The sequence below is a fragment of the Arachis ipaensis genome, chromosome B1, assembly GCF_059453495.1.
Source record: "Arachis ipaensis isolate K30076 ecotype BB chromosome B1, ASM5945349v1, whole genome shotgun sequence".
Lineage (NCBI taxonomy): Eukaryota > Viridiplantae > Streptophyta > Magnoliopsida > Fabales > Fabaceae > Arachis > Arachis ipaensis.
The window spans coordinates 111,340,534-111,355,977 of NC_142436.1; the positions used below are offsets into that span (position 1 = coordinate 111,340,534).

At 38.9% G+C, this 15,444-nt stretch overlaps 1 non-coding gene across 1 annotated transcript; it reads right to left on the bottom strand.

Annotated features, from left to right (window-relative positions):
• Positions 1-553: 553 nt before the first annotated feature.
• On the bottom strand, positions 554-661 carry LOC148577928 (small nucleolar RNA R71). Its single transcript, XR_015903979.1, has one exon. It is a non-coding gene; the product is annotated as a small nucleolar RNA R71 (small nucleolar RNA).
• Positions 662-15,444: the final 14,783 nt, after the last annotated feature.

A 15,444-nucleotide genomic window follows, 5' to 3' on the forward strand; every position in this document is an offset into this window, starting at 1 on the left:
TTATTCCCTTCTTTGTCATATGAGCAGGAGCAAGGACAAGAACATTCTTGTTGAAGCAGATCCTGAACCTGAAAGGACTCTGAAAAGGAAATTAAGAGAAGTTAAAATACAACAATCCAGAGACAACCTTACAGAAATTTTCGAACAAGAAGAGGAGATGGCAGCCGAAAATAATAATAATGCAAGGAGGATGCTTGGTGACTTTACTGCACCTAATTCTAATTTACATGGAAGAAGCATCTCCATTCCTGCCATTGGAGCAAACAATTTTGAGCTGAAACCTCAATTAGTTTCTCTGGTGCAACAGAACTGCAAGTTTCATGGACTTCCATCTGAAGATCCTTTTCAGTTCTTAACTGAGTTCTTGCAGATCTGTGATATTGTTAAGACCAATGGGGTTGATCCCGAGGTCTACAGGCTTATGCTTTTTCCGTTTGCTGTAAGAGACAAAGCTAGAGTGTGGTTGGACTCTCAACCCAAAGATAGCCTGAACTCTTGGGATAAGCTCGTCACGGCTTTCTTAGCCAAGTTCTTTCCTCCTCAAAAGCTGAGTAAGCTTAGAGTGGATGTTCAAACCTTCAGACAGAAAGAAGGTGAATCCCTCTATGAAGCTTGGGAAAGATATAAGCGACTGACCAAAAAGTGTCCTTCTGACATGCTTTCAGAATGGACCATCCTGGATATATTCTATGATGGTCTGCCTGAATTAGCTAAGATGTCATTGGATACTTCTGCAGGTGGATCCATTCACCTAAAGAAAATGCCTGCAGAAGCTCAAGAACTCATTGACATGGTTGCTAATAACCAGTTCATGTACACTTCTGAGAGGAATCCTGTGAGTAATAGGACGCCTCAGAAGAAGGGAGTTCTTGAAATTGATACTCTGAATGCCATATTGGCTCAGAACAAAATATTGACTCAGCAAGTCAATATGATTTCTCAGAGTCTGAATGGAATGCAAGCTGCATCCAACAGTACTCAAGAGGCATCTTCTGAAGAAAAAGCTTATGATCCTAAGAACCCTGCAATAGCAGAGGTGAATTACATGGGTGAACCTAATGGAAACACCTATAACCCCTCATGGAGAAATCACCTAAATTTCTCATGGAAGGATCAACAAAAGCCTCAACAAGGCTTTATTAATGGTGGAAGAAACAGGTTTAACAATAGTAAACCTTTTCCATCATCCACTCAGCAACAGACAAAGAATTCTGAGCAGAATCCATCTAGCTTAGCAAATTTAGTCTCTGATTTGTCTAAGGCCACTCTAAGTTTCATGAATGAAACAAGGTCCTCCATTAGAAATTTGGAAGCACAAGTGGGCCAGCTGAGTAAAAGGATCACTGAAACCCCTCCTAGTACTCTCCCAAGCAATACAGAAGAAAATCCAAAAGGAGAGTGCAAGGCCATTAAAATGACCATCATGGCCGAAACCACAAAAGAGGAGGAGGACGTGAATCCCAGTGAGGAAGCCCTCCTGGGACGTCCAGAGATCAATAAGGAGTTTCCCTCTGAGGAACCAAAGGATTCTGAGGCTCATCTAGAGACCATAGAGATTCCATTAAACCTCCTTATGCCATTCATGAGCTCTGATGAGTATTCTTCTTCTGAAGAGAATGAAGATGTTACTGAAGAGCAAGTTGCCAAGTACCTTGGTGCAATCATGAAGCTGAATGCCAAATTATTTGGTAATGAGACTTGGGAAGATGAACCTCCCTTGCTCACCAATGAACTGAGTGATCTGGATCAACTGAAATTGCCTCAGAAGAAACAGGATCCTGGAAAGTTCTTAATACCTTGCACCATAGGCACCATGACCTTTGAGAAGGCTCTATGTGACCTTGGGTCAGGGATAAACTTCATGCCCCTATCTGTAATGGAGAAACTGGGAATCTTTGAGGTGCAAGCTGCCAGAATCTCATTAGAGATGGCAGAAAACTCAAGAAAACAGGCTTATGGTCAGGTAGAGGACGTGTTAGTAAAGGTTGAAGGCCTTTACATCCCTGCTGATTTCATAATCATGGATACTGGGAAGGATGAGGATGAATCCATCATTCTTGGAAGACCCTTCCTAGCCACAGCAAGAGCTGTGATTGATGTGGACAGAGGAGAATTGATCCTTCAACTGAATGAGGACTCCCTTGTGTTGAAAACTCACGGTTCTCCTTCTGTAACCATGGAGAGGAAGCATGAAAAGCTTCTCTCACTGCAGAGTCAACCAAAGCCCCCACAGTCAAACTCTAAGTTTTAATTACAAAAGAACAAGAAGTACATGGTTTCGAATTCATCCTTGAAACTAGTTTAATTATTTTGATGTGGTGACAATACTTTTTGTTTTCTGAATGAATGCTTGAACAATGCATATGTCTTTTGAAGTTGTTGTTTAAGAATGTTAAATATGTTGGCTCTTGAAAGAATGATGATAAGGAGAAATGTTATTTGATAATCTGAAAAATCATAAAATTGATTCTTGAAGCAAGAAAAAGCAGTGAATACAGAAAGCTTGCGAAAAAAAAAAGAGAAAAATGGCGAAAAAAAATAATAGAAAGAAAAAGAAAAAAAGAAGCAGAAAAAGCCAAAAGCTCTTAAAACCAAAAGGCAAGAGCAAAAAGCCAATAACCCTTAAAACCAAAAGGCAAGGGTAAATAAAAAGGATCCCAAGGCTTTGAGCATCAGTGGATAGGAGGGCCTAAAGGAATAAAATCCTAGCCTAAGCGGCTAAACTAAGCTGTCCCTAACCATGTGCTTGTGGCGTGAAGTTGTCAAGTGAAAACTTGAGACTGAGCGGTTGAAGTCAAGGTCCAAAGTAAAAGAAGAGTGTGCTTAAGAATCCTGGACACCTCTAATTGGGGACTTTAGCAAAGCTGAGTCACAATCTGAAAAGGTTTACCCAATTATGTGTTTGTGGCATTTATGTATCCGGTGGTAATACTGGAAAACAAAGTGCTTAGGGCCACGGCCAAGACTCATAAAGTAGCTGTGTTCAAGAATCAACATACTGAACTAGGGGAAACAATAACACTATCTGAACTCTGAGTTCCTATAGATGCCAATCATTCTGAACTTCAATGGATAAAGTGAGATGCCAAAACTATTCAAGAGGCAAAAAGCTACAAGTCCCGCTCATCTGATTGGAGCTATATTTCATTGATATTTTGGAATTTATAGTATATTCTCTTCTTTTTATCCTATTTGGTTTTCAGTTGCTTGGGGACAAGCAACAATTTAAGTTTGGTATTGTGATGAGCGGATAATTTATACGCTTTTTGGCATTGTTTTTAGTATGTTTTCAGTATGATTTAGTTAGTTTTTAGTATATTTTTTTTAGTTTTTAATTAAAAATCACATTTCTGGACTTTACTATGATTTTGTGTGTTTTTCTATGATTTCAGGTATTTTCTGGCTGAAATTGAGGAACCTGAGCAAAAATCAGATTCAGAGGTTGAAGAAGGACTGCAGATGCTGTTGGATTCTGACCTCCCTGCACTCAAAGTGGATTTTCTGGAGCTACAGAACTCCAAATGGCACGCTTCCGATTGCGTTGGAAAGTGGACATCTAGGGCTTTCCAGCAATATATAATAGTTCATACTTTGCCCGAGTTTAGATGACGAAAACTGGCATTGAACGCCAGTTCCATGTTGCAGTCTGGCGTTCAGCGCCAGAAACAAGTTCCAAAGTGGAGTTCAATGCCAGAAACATGTTACAAACTGGCGTTCAACTCCAAGAATGACCTCTCCACGTGTAAACTATAAGCTCAGCCCAAGCACACACCAAGTGGGCCCCGGAAGTGGATTTCTGCATCAATTACTTATTTCTATAAACCCTAGTAGCTAGTCTAGTATATATAGGACATTTTACTATTGTATTAGACATCTTGGGACGTTTAGTTCTTAGATCAGGGGGGCTGGCCATTCGGCCATGCTTGAACCTTTCACTTATGTAATTTTCAACGGTAGAGTTTCTACACACCATAGATTAAGGTGTGGAGCTCTGCTGTTCCTCAAAGATTAATGCAGAGTACTACTATTTTTCTATTCAATTCAACTTATTCCGCTTCTAAGATATTCATTCGCACTTCAATATAATGGATGTGATGATCATGACAGTCATCATCATTCTCAACTTATGAACGCGTGCCTGACAACCACTTCCGTTCTACCTTAGATTGAATGGATATCTCTTCGATATCTAATACAGGGGACCGAGTCCGAGATATTAGTGTCTTCGTGGTATAAGTTAGAACCCATGGATGGCCATTCCTGAGATCCGGAAAGTCTAAACCTTGTGTGTGGTATTCCGAGTAGGATCTGGGAAGGGATGGCTGTGACGAACTTCAAACTCGCGAGTGCTGGGCGTAGTGACAGACGCAAAAGGATAGTAAATCCTATTCCAGTATGATCGAGAACCGACAGATGATTAGCCATGCAGTGACAGCGCATTGGACCATTTTCACAGGAGGATGGGATGTAGCCATTGACAACGGTGATGCCCTACATAAAGCTTGCCATGGAAAGGAGTAGGATTGATTGGATGGAGACAGCAGGAAAGCAGAGGTTCAGAGGAACGAAAGCATCTCTATGCGCTTATCTGAAATTCTCACCAATGAATTACATAAGTACCACTATCCTATTTTATATTTTATTTATCTTTTACTTATCAATTCATAAAATCAGTTGAATCTGCCTAACTGAGATTTACAAGGTGACCATAGCTTGCTTCATACCGACAATCTCCGTGGGATCGATCCTTACTCACGTAAGGTTTATTACTTGGACGACCCAGTGCACTTGCTGGTTAGTTGTACGAAGTTGTGAAACAGATATAAGATCATGAACGTGCGTATTGAGTTTTTAGCGCCGTTACCAAGGAATGGAATGATCACGATTTTCACACCAACTTGCCATTTAAATTACTTGTTCATTACTTTCAAATCCCCCAATTTACAAAACTTATAACCAATAATAAGAACACCTCCCTGCAGTTCCTTGAGAAGACGACCCGAGGTTTAAATACTTCGGTTATCAATTTTAAAGGGGTTTGTTACTTGTGACAACCAAAACGTTTGTGAGAAAGGACTTTTGTTGGTTTAGAAGCTATACCTACAACGAGGATTTATTCTGCAAAATTCTAGGCCACGCAAAATTTCTCTCTTCAAACGCCCATGCAAAAAAGGTCAGTCACAGACTAATAACAACCCTCCTAAGCAAGCTAGTAACCCCCCTTCCAACTCACATGGCATTCGGCCTTCATCAACCAAGGTTGATGAATACAAGGCTAAGATGCCATTTCCTTAGAAACTCTGTCAAGAGGAAAGGGATAAACAGTTTGCCCGCTTTACGGAGTATCTCAGAACATTAGAGATAAAGATCCCTTTTGCAGAAGCTCTTGAACAGATACCTTCTTATACAAAATTCATGAAGGACATTCTAAGTCATAAGAAGGATTGGAGAGAGACACAAACAGTCCTCTTCACTGAGGAATGCAGTGCAATCATTCAAAATAGCTTGCCAGAGAAGCTTAAGGATCCTGGAAGCTTTATGATACCATGCACTCTAGGTGATGCTTGTACAAGGACAGCTCTATGTGACCTTGGGGCAAACATCAACCTAATACCTGCTTCTTTAATAAAGAAGCTTTGTTTGACTGATGAAGTCAAATGAACCCGCATATGCCTTCAACTTGCTGATGGGTCTATTAAAATACCATCAGGAGTAATTGAAGACATGATTGTCAGGGTTGGACCCTTTGCTTTCCCTACTGACTTTGTGGTGTTGGACATGGAGGGGCACAAGAGTGCATCCCTTATCCTAGGAAGACCCTTCCTAGTTACAAGACGAACTTTCATTGACGTTGAAAAAGGGGAAGTAACCCTGAGAGTCAATGAGAAAAAGTTCGTACTGAATGCTGTCTAGGCTATGCAGCATCCAGACATTCCTGAGGGATGCATGGGCATTGACCTCATTGATTCCCTGGTAGAAGAGGTCAACATGGCCGAAAGCCTCAAGGAAGGGCTAGATGATATCCTTAATGATACTCAGCCTAATTCAGAGGAACCTTTGGAAACCTCTGAGGAAAAGGAGAAGCCTCCAAAACTTGAGCTTAAGCCACTACTATCCTCCCTAAAATATGCATTTCTGGGAGATGGAGATACCTTTCCTGTGATCATAAGCTTTGCCCTAGAGCCATAAGAAGAAGAAGCATTAATTAAAGTGCTCAAAACATGTAGGACTATAAGTTGAGGCTTCAACTCAAAGTTATTGGCATGGAAATTTGGAGTGAGTATGCTGCTTTCACAGTTCCTTGCATTAGGAATCGTATATGAGGCCAGAACTCTCCTTGGAGGTTGGCCATTGTTATTGGCCACCTCCTCTGGTGGATTAGGGAGATTATCCTCCATCTCTTGATCTCCCTCTTCTGACTCTTCTTCTCCAATCACTCCCTTCCCTCTTACTTCTCTTCTCAATCTCAAGAAGGTTCTCTCTGGTTCAGAATCAAAAGAGGTGGATGCACCACTTCTTCCTCTTGGCATACAACACAAACAAACCAAAAAAACAAAAGCAGAATACTCTATTGCTAGAGTGAAGTTACAGTTAGCAGAAACAAAATCTCAAACAGTTAGTGGGCTTATAAAAAACAAAGAAATATGCTTAATCTAGATTATCACCTACTTAATTGTCAATCTAAATCAATCCCCGGGAACGCCGCCAGAAACTTGATGGCGAAAAATTAAATTCGCACAAACTAACCGGCAAGTATACCGGGTTGTATCAAGTAGTAAAACTCACCAGAGTGAGGTCGATCCCACAGGAATTAAGGGATTACGCAACTTTAGTATGGTGATAAGTCTAGTCAAGCTAACAAGTGATGAATTGAATGAAGTTTGATCAACAGAAATTAAATTACAAGAAATATAAAGTGCTGAATGTAAATTGCTTGAAACTTAAATGACAAGAAATTTAAATGACTGAAACTTAAAGAGCAAGAAAGTAAAAGAGCTGAATCTTAATTTGCAAGGAATATAAATGACTGGAATATTAGATTGCAAGAAAGTAAAAGTGCAGAATCTAAATTGCAGTGAAACTTAAATTGCATGAATTATAAAAGAAATTGGGTTAGGGAATCGAGACAGCAGTGAACAATATCAATTAAAGTGAATGTAGAGAAATCTAAATTGAAGAAATTTTAAGAGAATGATTCATCAGGAATTGGAGATACTATAATCCATCATTAATCAAATGGGTCTGAACTCCTTTCTCAATCATGTGAGTAGATCTATGGTGGATTGAAATTGATTGGATCCCAATTCCTTGGTAATCCAATCTCTCTAATCACAATCAATCTTTCCAATTCTTTGATCTAATTATCATGAGAAGAGTTAGAGAACATTCTCTTATCCATAAGCCACACAAACTCTCAAAACCTCAATTCCTATCGAATGGTGTTGGTTAAGAGAGTTGTAAAGGATAGAGCTCCAATTCTAATGCAAGTGATTCCCCTTCCGAGGCTCACACAAGCATTCAATTGAATTAAACCCCCTTCCAGAGTGAATAATTCACAATGAAAACAGAAGTTATCCTCTAGCTGCCCAAATTATTTGAGAGGAAGAATAATTTCATTGATTCATTATGATTACAGTAAAGCTCCTCCCCCTAATGAAATTGGGGTTTAGTGACTCATAGCTCTAAGTTCAAACAGAATTCTAAAATTGGAAATTAAACTGAACATAGAAGAGAAAGAGAAAATAAAACTGGAAAATAAAATGAAACTGGAAAAGTAAAATTCAAACTGGAAAAGAAAATTGTAAACAGAAAGGAAAGTGATGCAGAGTCTCAGTAGCAGAAAGTAAAATTCAAAAGTGCAAAGCACAAAAGAGATCTAAAAGAAAAAGAAGCTCAAAAAGTAGATATGGAAGAAGCCCTTCCCCCCAACTGAGCTTTTTTTAATAATTCAAGATGCCCTCTATTTATACTAGTGTACTTGCTTCTTTAGGTGTACTTGGAAACTCTACAAAATTGGCTTTTCTATATAGTGGAATATCTTGCTCCAGGAGAACGTAGCGCTCTTTAGGAAAGCGGAGCGCTCAGGCATCGACGCGTACGCATCACATACACGTACGCGTCCTTCAACAATTTGGCACTTGCGATGCGTACGTGTCACCTACGTCATTCCTCTCTTTAGCCCATGTCACGCGTACGCATCATTTACGCGTACGCGTCCTCTTCAGTGCGCTCTCCAGAAGAGCGCTCTCCCACGCATACGCGTCATCCACGCGTATGAGTGGCCTTCCAAAAGTGCCACTTTCACACTGCTGCTTTATCCATGCGTGTGCATGCTTATTCAGAATTGCTGCTCCCACGCGTACGCATCGCTCACGCGTATGCGTGGGCTTCAAAATATCTCCTTTACACGTACGCGTCACCCACGTGTACGCGTCGCCAGCTAAATTTTTTCCCTCCGTATCGCAGGCGCTCTTGGTTGAAGAGTGTAGTGCTCTTGGATGAAGAGTGTTCTTAGTCATATATGGTGCTTATGCAGGAGAACGTAGCACTCTTCAAACAACCGGAGATATACCCTGGGCTTTGAAATGTTCTTTGAGGGATATTTGGTGCTCTTCTCCCTTGTTATGATCACAAAATAAAATAGTAATACATCAAAGCTCTGTCTCTTGAGCAACTATTTTTAGATAACTCACTCATTCATACTTTTCTTCAATTGTTTGCATGAAATTGAACAAAATTCATTTAGTCCTCAATCTATCAAAGTATGATGACAGAATCCATTTAAGTGCTTTTTTATTTGAGTAACATGCATGAAATTGAACTAAAATTGACTAAAGTAACTTGCTAAACTAGCTAAAATGCGAATGCATCACAACACCAAACTTAAATCTTGCTTGTCCCTGATAAACCACTATTTTATGGTTTATATTGTGTTTAATTGTGTGGTTTTATCAAATCTTTACCCACTTATTCATTAAATAAGCATGCATTTATAATTCCTTCCTAAAAATGCTTTATGGTTGAAAACTTGCTTCCTAGAAACTTTTAATTTTGTATTTTAATTCTCCTTTATTCCATTCGATGCCGTGATCTGTGTGTTAAGTGTTTCAGGCTTTATAGGGCATGAATGACTTGGAGATTAGAAAAGAAGCTTGCAAAAATGGAAGGAACACAAGAAATTAAGAAGATGACCAGTGAGAAGTGACGTGGGCACATGGCTCACGCGACCGCGTGATATAGAGGAAATTGCAGCGACGCGGACGCATGGCTCACGCGACCGCACGGATTGGAAACTGCACCAGTGACGCGAAGGCGTGGACGACGCGATCGCGTGGCAAGGCAAAACGCTAGATAACGCGAACGCCTGGATAACGCGATCGCGTGACATGTGCGATCTGCAGAATCTGCAGAATTCGCTGGGGGCGATTTTGGGCCCTGTTTTGACCCAGCTTTCGGCCCAGAAAAGCAAATTAGAGCCAGGGATCATGCAGAGACAGAAAATAACATTCATTCCACCTAATTTTAGTTTTTAGATCTGATTTTACCTCTCCTCTAGGTTTTCTCTCTACACATTCATAGTTCTTAGGATTTGATTTTATTGCTTTTTGGATTGGGACATTGAGAAGAGTTATTGCCTCCGTCAAGACTTCGTCATTCTAGTTTGTTTCCTTACTTGTCACTTACTCTTTCATGTCCTTTATTTACTCAGAGTTACTCTTGGATTATTTCTAGAATTTATTTATACATGAATTATTTTTATTTTTAATTGATCCTTTTGATTATTATTTATTATGTCTTTCAGTATTTCTCTTCCTTATTTTGTGAAATTTACATTCATAATGAGCGAGTAGTTCCATGACTTGATTGGGAGATGATTGAAAGGAAACCTTGAGTTGGATTACTCAAGAGAAAAATTGTAATTGGGTTTATTGTTGGATCGCCCTCTAGTCATTGACACTAGTCCTTCTCAAGGGAGAGGATTAGGACTTGTGACTAGAAATAGCTTTCCAACTTGCTTGAATTTCCTCTACCTAGTAAAGGGTAACTAAGCAGAACAACCTTCAATTATCAATTAATCTTGAGAGTACTCCAACAAGAATAAGGCTTCCAACTAATCTACTCCCAGTCAAGGTTTTTATTTAAAATTACATAAATTCTCTAATTTAATTTCCTGTTTATCAACTTAAACCATTTTTGAAAACATCTGATTAATAAAATAGCACATCTTTCTGTAACTCGTTGGGAGACGACTGACGTTAGAGATTTTTGCTAGTAAAGAATGTCATAAAAACAGTCGCGTTGTAGATATAGTTTCTAAACCAACAAAAATCCCTTTCGTGCAAACGTTTTGGTTGTCACAAGTAACAAACCCCTTAAAAATTGATAACCGAAGTATTCAAACCTCGGGTCGTCTTCTCAAGGAACTGCAGGGAAGTATGTTCTTATTATTGGTTATGGAGATTGCAAATTTGGGGTTTCAAGAATGAGGAACAAATATGACAAATATTTTAAATGGTAATTAAAAATAAATAAATACTGTAAAGCAAACTTTTGGCAAGGTATGAGAAATTAGAGGTCCTATCCTGGCTATCCTTATCAATGATGATAATAATTGAATCTTAATTCCACTTCGTTAGCCTTTACTAATATAAAGGAAGGTCAAGGGATTAATTGGTTTGATCTTCGGATCCTATTTATTTCCTAAGAAAAGATTGAGATTATTGAAGTTCAATTCAATTAGCAAGATAACAATTATCAATCGTGTTTGAGTTTGACAACTCCTGAGTTACTAATTTCTTAACCAAAACCAAAAGGGGAAGTAAATATACTGGAATAAAAATGTCTTCAGAGTAAAAGCAACAATAGCATAAATAAAAGAAATCAATATTAAACTGAAATACCTCAAATAACATTAATAAAAGAGTGATCTGTAACATGAAAGGATTCATAAAGTAACTTGCAAAAGTAAATAAAAAGGAATATTGAACCTGGCCAAAAGAGATAATCTTGAAAGCAAATAAAAATCCTAAATCTAAATCCTAATCCTAAAGAGAGAGGAGTGAACCTCTCTCCAAACTAAATTTAAATCATGGAAAGTAACTGAATTGGCGAGCTCTCCTTGAATGGATGCACTCCCTCACTTCATAACCTCTGGTCTATGCCTTCTGGACTTGGATTTGGGCCAAAAAAGGCTTCAAAATTTGCTATGAGCGTTTCTGCAATTTTTGGTGCGTGGCCTTTGTCACGAGTCCGCGTGGGTCACGCGGTCGCGTCATTCGGAGCTTTTCTTGTCACGCGGTCGCGTCAGTCATGCGGCCGCATCGTATGTGTTTTGCTTAAGGCGCGCGGTCGCGTCAGTCATGCGGCCGCGTCGCTGTTGATTCGCGCTTGGCATGCGTCCGCGTCGCCCATGCGATCGTGTGGATACCAGTTTCTTCAGAAACTCCATTTTGCGCTTTCCTTCCATTTTTGTATGTTTCCTTTCCATCCTTTAAGTCATTCCTGCCTTAGAGGATCTGAAACTACTCAACACACTAATCACGGCATCGAATGGAAATAAAGGTAATTAAAATAATTAATTTAAAAGCATAGGAAACATGTTTTTCACATACATCACATAATAAGGAAGGGGAAGTAAAACCATGCAACTAATATGAATAAGTGGGTGAAGGATTGAATAAATCACTCAAATTAACCACAAAATATATCATAAAATATGGGTTTATCAACGACCTGGGATTCATACTCCCAATATTTTAATTTTAATTTTAATTTTAATTTTTGTGACAACCCTTCTAAATTGATAAATGGATTTTCGGTTGGTTAAGAACTGTACTTGCAACGTATCTCTTATAATAATTTCTTAACTCGCCAATTTCCGCCACGTCAATTTTTGGTGCCATTGCCGGGGATTTGCAATAGAGTGCTAAGTTATTGATTGGAATTTATTTATTTGCATTTTATTTTATTTTTTTGCTACAATGAGCTGCATGTTTCTTTCGTTAAATGACGCGTTCACTTCTTGATCCAAGTGATGCTCACGGAAACTTGTCTCTCAACAAATCTCCCTTTGGCAAGTATACCAAATTGTCGTCAAGTAATAACTCACAAAAGAGTGAGGTCAAATCCCACAGAGATTAAAGGATTAAGCAATCAATGGTTAATTGATTATCCTAGTCAGACGGTTCAGATTTGGATGATGAGCAGCAAGAATTGTAAATTGACAGAAAAGAAAGGAAAAGCAATAAAGTGCAGAAAAGTAAAATGACAAGAAAAGTAAATGTAAGAACTAAAAATAAAATGAACATTGGGATCAAGAGATATTGCAATCCTCCGGATCATATTCATTCTCATCTCTTCCTCAATCAATGCGTTCATTGATCTCCTTGGCAATCTTAAGTGATCGAATTACAATTCCTTGTAATTCAATCTCTCAAATCTTGATCAATAGCCAATTCCTTGGTCAATTGCTCATGAGAAGAGATGAAGTATGGTCACTGATTATACCACATGCATTCCCAAATCAAGTGTTGGTAGAATTATAGTCACCATATCCTTCCAACCCCAATTTGGTCCAACATGAGAAAGCATTTCTAGCATGATCTCTTCATTCCTCTTCCAAGGTTCAGAAGAGATCCAAGTATGAATAGCTTCTTTTCCAAGATAACTACCCAATTGGATGAAGATTGAAAGTTTTCTAGTAAAATCATGAGAAAAGAAAGAAGAAGAAGAATGAGAACTACAATTGATCCATTGAATCACAATAGAGCTCTCTAACCCAATGAAAAGAGTTAGTTGGTCATTGCTCTACAAAAAAATAGAAAAGAAAGAAAGTGCAGAAAAGTAAAGATGAAGATTAAAACTAAAATTGAAACTTCAAACTTCATAAATGAAAAGTACAAAGAAATGAAAGAAAAGGAAAAGTGTGTGAGAGGAGGGAGTCTGAAGACCCCTCTTCAATTCCCCCTATTCCCGAATGTCCGTTGAATGTAAAAGCTAAGGCCCTTATATAGGCTCTCCTAAATTACAAAATGAGATTAAAAGCAATTTACAATTAAATGAAAATTCCTATTCTAGATGCTTCTTGTGGCCTTGATTAGTTGACACTTGTGGGCTTGCTTCCTTGAGGTTGGGTGGTCCTTGAAAGAGAATCAAGTTGAGGTCCAGGTACTAATGTCAGTGCTAAGGTTAGCCACACTAACGCTACAAGTGTGGCGTTTGTGCTGAAGTTAGTGTGGCTAACGACACACTTGCTACCCAGTTGGTGTTTTTGGGGCTTAAAAGATGCCTCTGGTTTGTGCTCCAATTTCATGCCCACTATAGAGTATTATATATCGTTGGAAAGCTCTGAATATCAGCTTTCTAACGCAACTGGAATCTCATCAATTGGACCTCTGTAACTCAAGTTATGATCCTTTGAAGGGGACAGGGTTGCTGGCATAGTGGCTGGCGTTATTGGCAAACGTGAGTGCCAATAACGTCCGCGATTAGGAGCTGAAAATTGCCAGTTTCTGAAGCTCAACTTAATGTCCACCCCATACTATTATATATTGTTGGAAAGCCCTGGATGTCTACTTTCCAACTCTTTTGGAAGCGCATCATTTGGAGCTCTACAACTCGAGTTATACTTCTTGGAAGGTGAAGAGGTCAGCTGGCCTTACTACAGGTTGATACCATTTTCATCTTTGCACTTTCGGGGCAGATTTTCTCCCTCAAATTTAGTGTCCACCATGTAATGCCATATATTCTTGGAAAGCTCTGGAATCCTACTTTCCAATGCCACTGGAATCACCTCATTTGAAGCTTTGTGGCTCAAGTTATTCTTGTTTGAAGAAGGCATGGTCAGGCTACTGGGTGAGACTTTTGCCCACGTTAACTACCACGTTAATGTAGTTAACGTGGAAGCTAACATGGGTCTTTTTGCTTCGCAAATGTTAGTGGAGATCACCTTTTCCACTAACTTTGGCTTCTCCCTTTCCTTCCACGTTAGTTCCCATGTTAATGTAGTTAACGTGGAAGCTAACGTGGGTCTTTTTGCTTCGCAAACGTTAGTGGAGATCACCTTTTCCAGTAACGTTGGCATCTCCCTTTCCTTCCACGTTAGTTTCCACGTTAATGTAACTAACGTGGAGACTAATGTGGGTCTTCTTGCACCTTCGCTAGCGTTATTGGCACTCACTTTTGCCACTAACGCTGCTCCTTCTTCAAAGTTGATGCCATTAACGTTTCCACTAACGTTCCAACTTTCCTTCCTTCCACGTTAGTGGCCAAGTTAGTGGTACTAACATAGCCACTAACGTGGCTCTTCTCTGCTTCTTGTTACCTGAAATCAATAAAAAAAAGTGCATCAAAGTCTTGCTCTTAATCATGGGATCATGCATCATCCATTTTATCAATCAATTCATGCATAATTCTCATGAAATCATTCAAAATTCACAATGTTTGCTTGAATCATGGTGTGAATGCATTTTCATCCAAATACTTGCTCATTTCCTAGAAAAATGCATGAAACCACCCTAAAGCACACAAAAAATGGCTAGTAAAACTAGCCAAGATGCCCTGGCATCACAACACCAAACTTAAATCTTGCTTGTTCCCAAGCAAGAAAAGAACTATGCACAAAGAATCCTCTTAATTGAAATGTATTGAAGAATTGCTTATGATGCCTTAGTGGGTGAAGTGAATAAGTGGCAGTGGGATGAACTCTAATTTGTATGCTTATGCAAGGATTCCAGTGCTCATTAGTCCTTACATTTTGGAAGTCTTAGATCTTAGAACTTTCATTCAAATGATATTATGGAAATCTCTTTATAGATTGTCACCTTGAAGCAGCACTTATTTTCTAGCATTTTTCTTTCTTTTTTTGGAATTTGGCCTCGACTCTAGGTGTCATGTATCAAAGCGGCTTTTTAAGATAAGCTTTCAATCAATACTCCCAAACTAGTTGGTCTAAGGTATTAGGTGTTGAAGCACCCCTTAGGATTTACTTGCTCAAGCCTCTCTCTTTGATACAATTCCACCACAAGCATTTAACTAGGACAATAACTCTTTGAGTTCTTGTTTCTTTCTTTTTCTTCCTAGTAATTGATGCTCAGAGCCTTGGGCTTGTTCTTTGTTTTTCTTTTTCTTTTGTTTTCTTTTGTTACTGCTTCTTGGATCAATAGATGTTTGAGAAATTCCATAATACTTCTCTAAACTTCATTTCCTGTCTATGAGCTCCCATGCAAGTTTTCACAAACATGCAACCTCAATACACAATCATACAATTAGAACCTCCACTCCTCTTAATCTTTTGCTTGCCCCAAGATTTATAAAATTCTTCAATATTTTCCTTTCAGAAGAATAATTTGCAATTTAAGTGTAATGGGTGCAAGCAAAATTCAAGATGATAGTCATGATACCAGATCAACATCAAATATCAAATTATGCTTATTCACAAGGAGT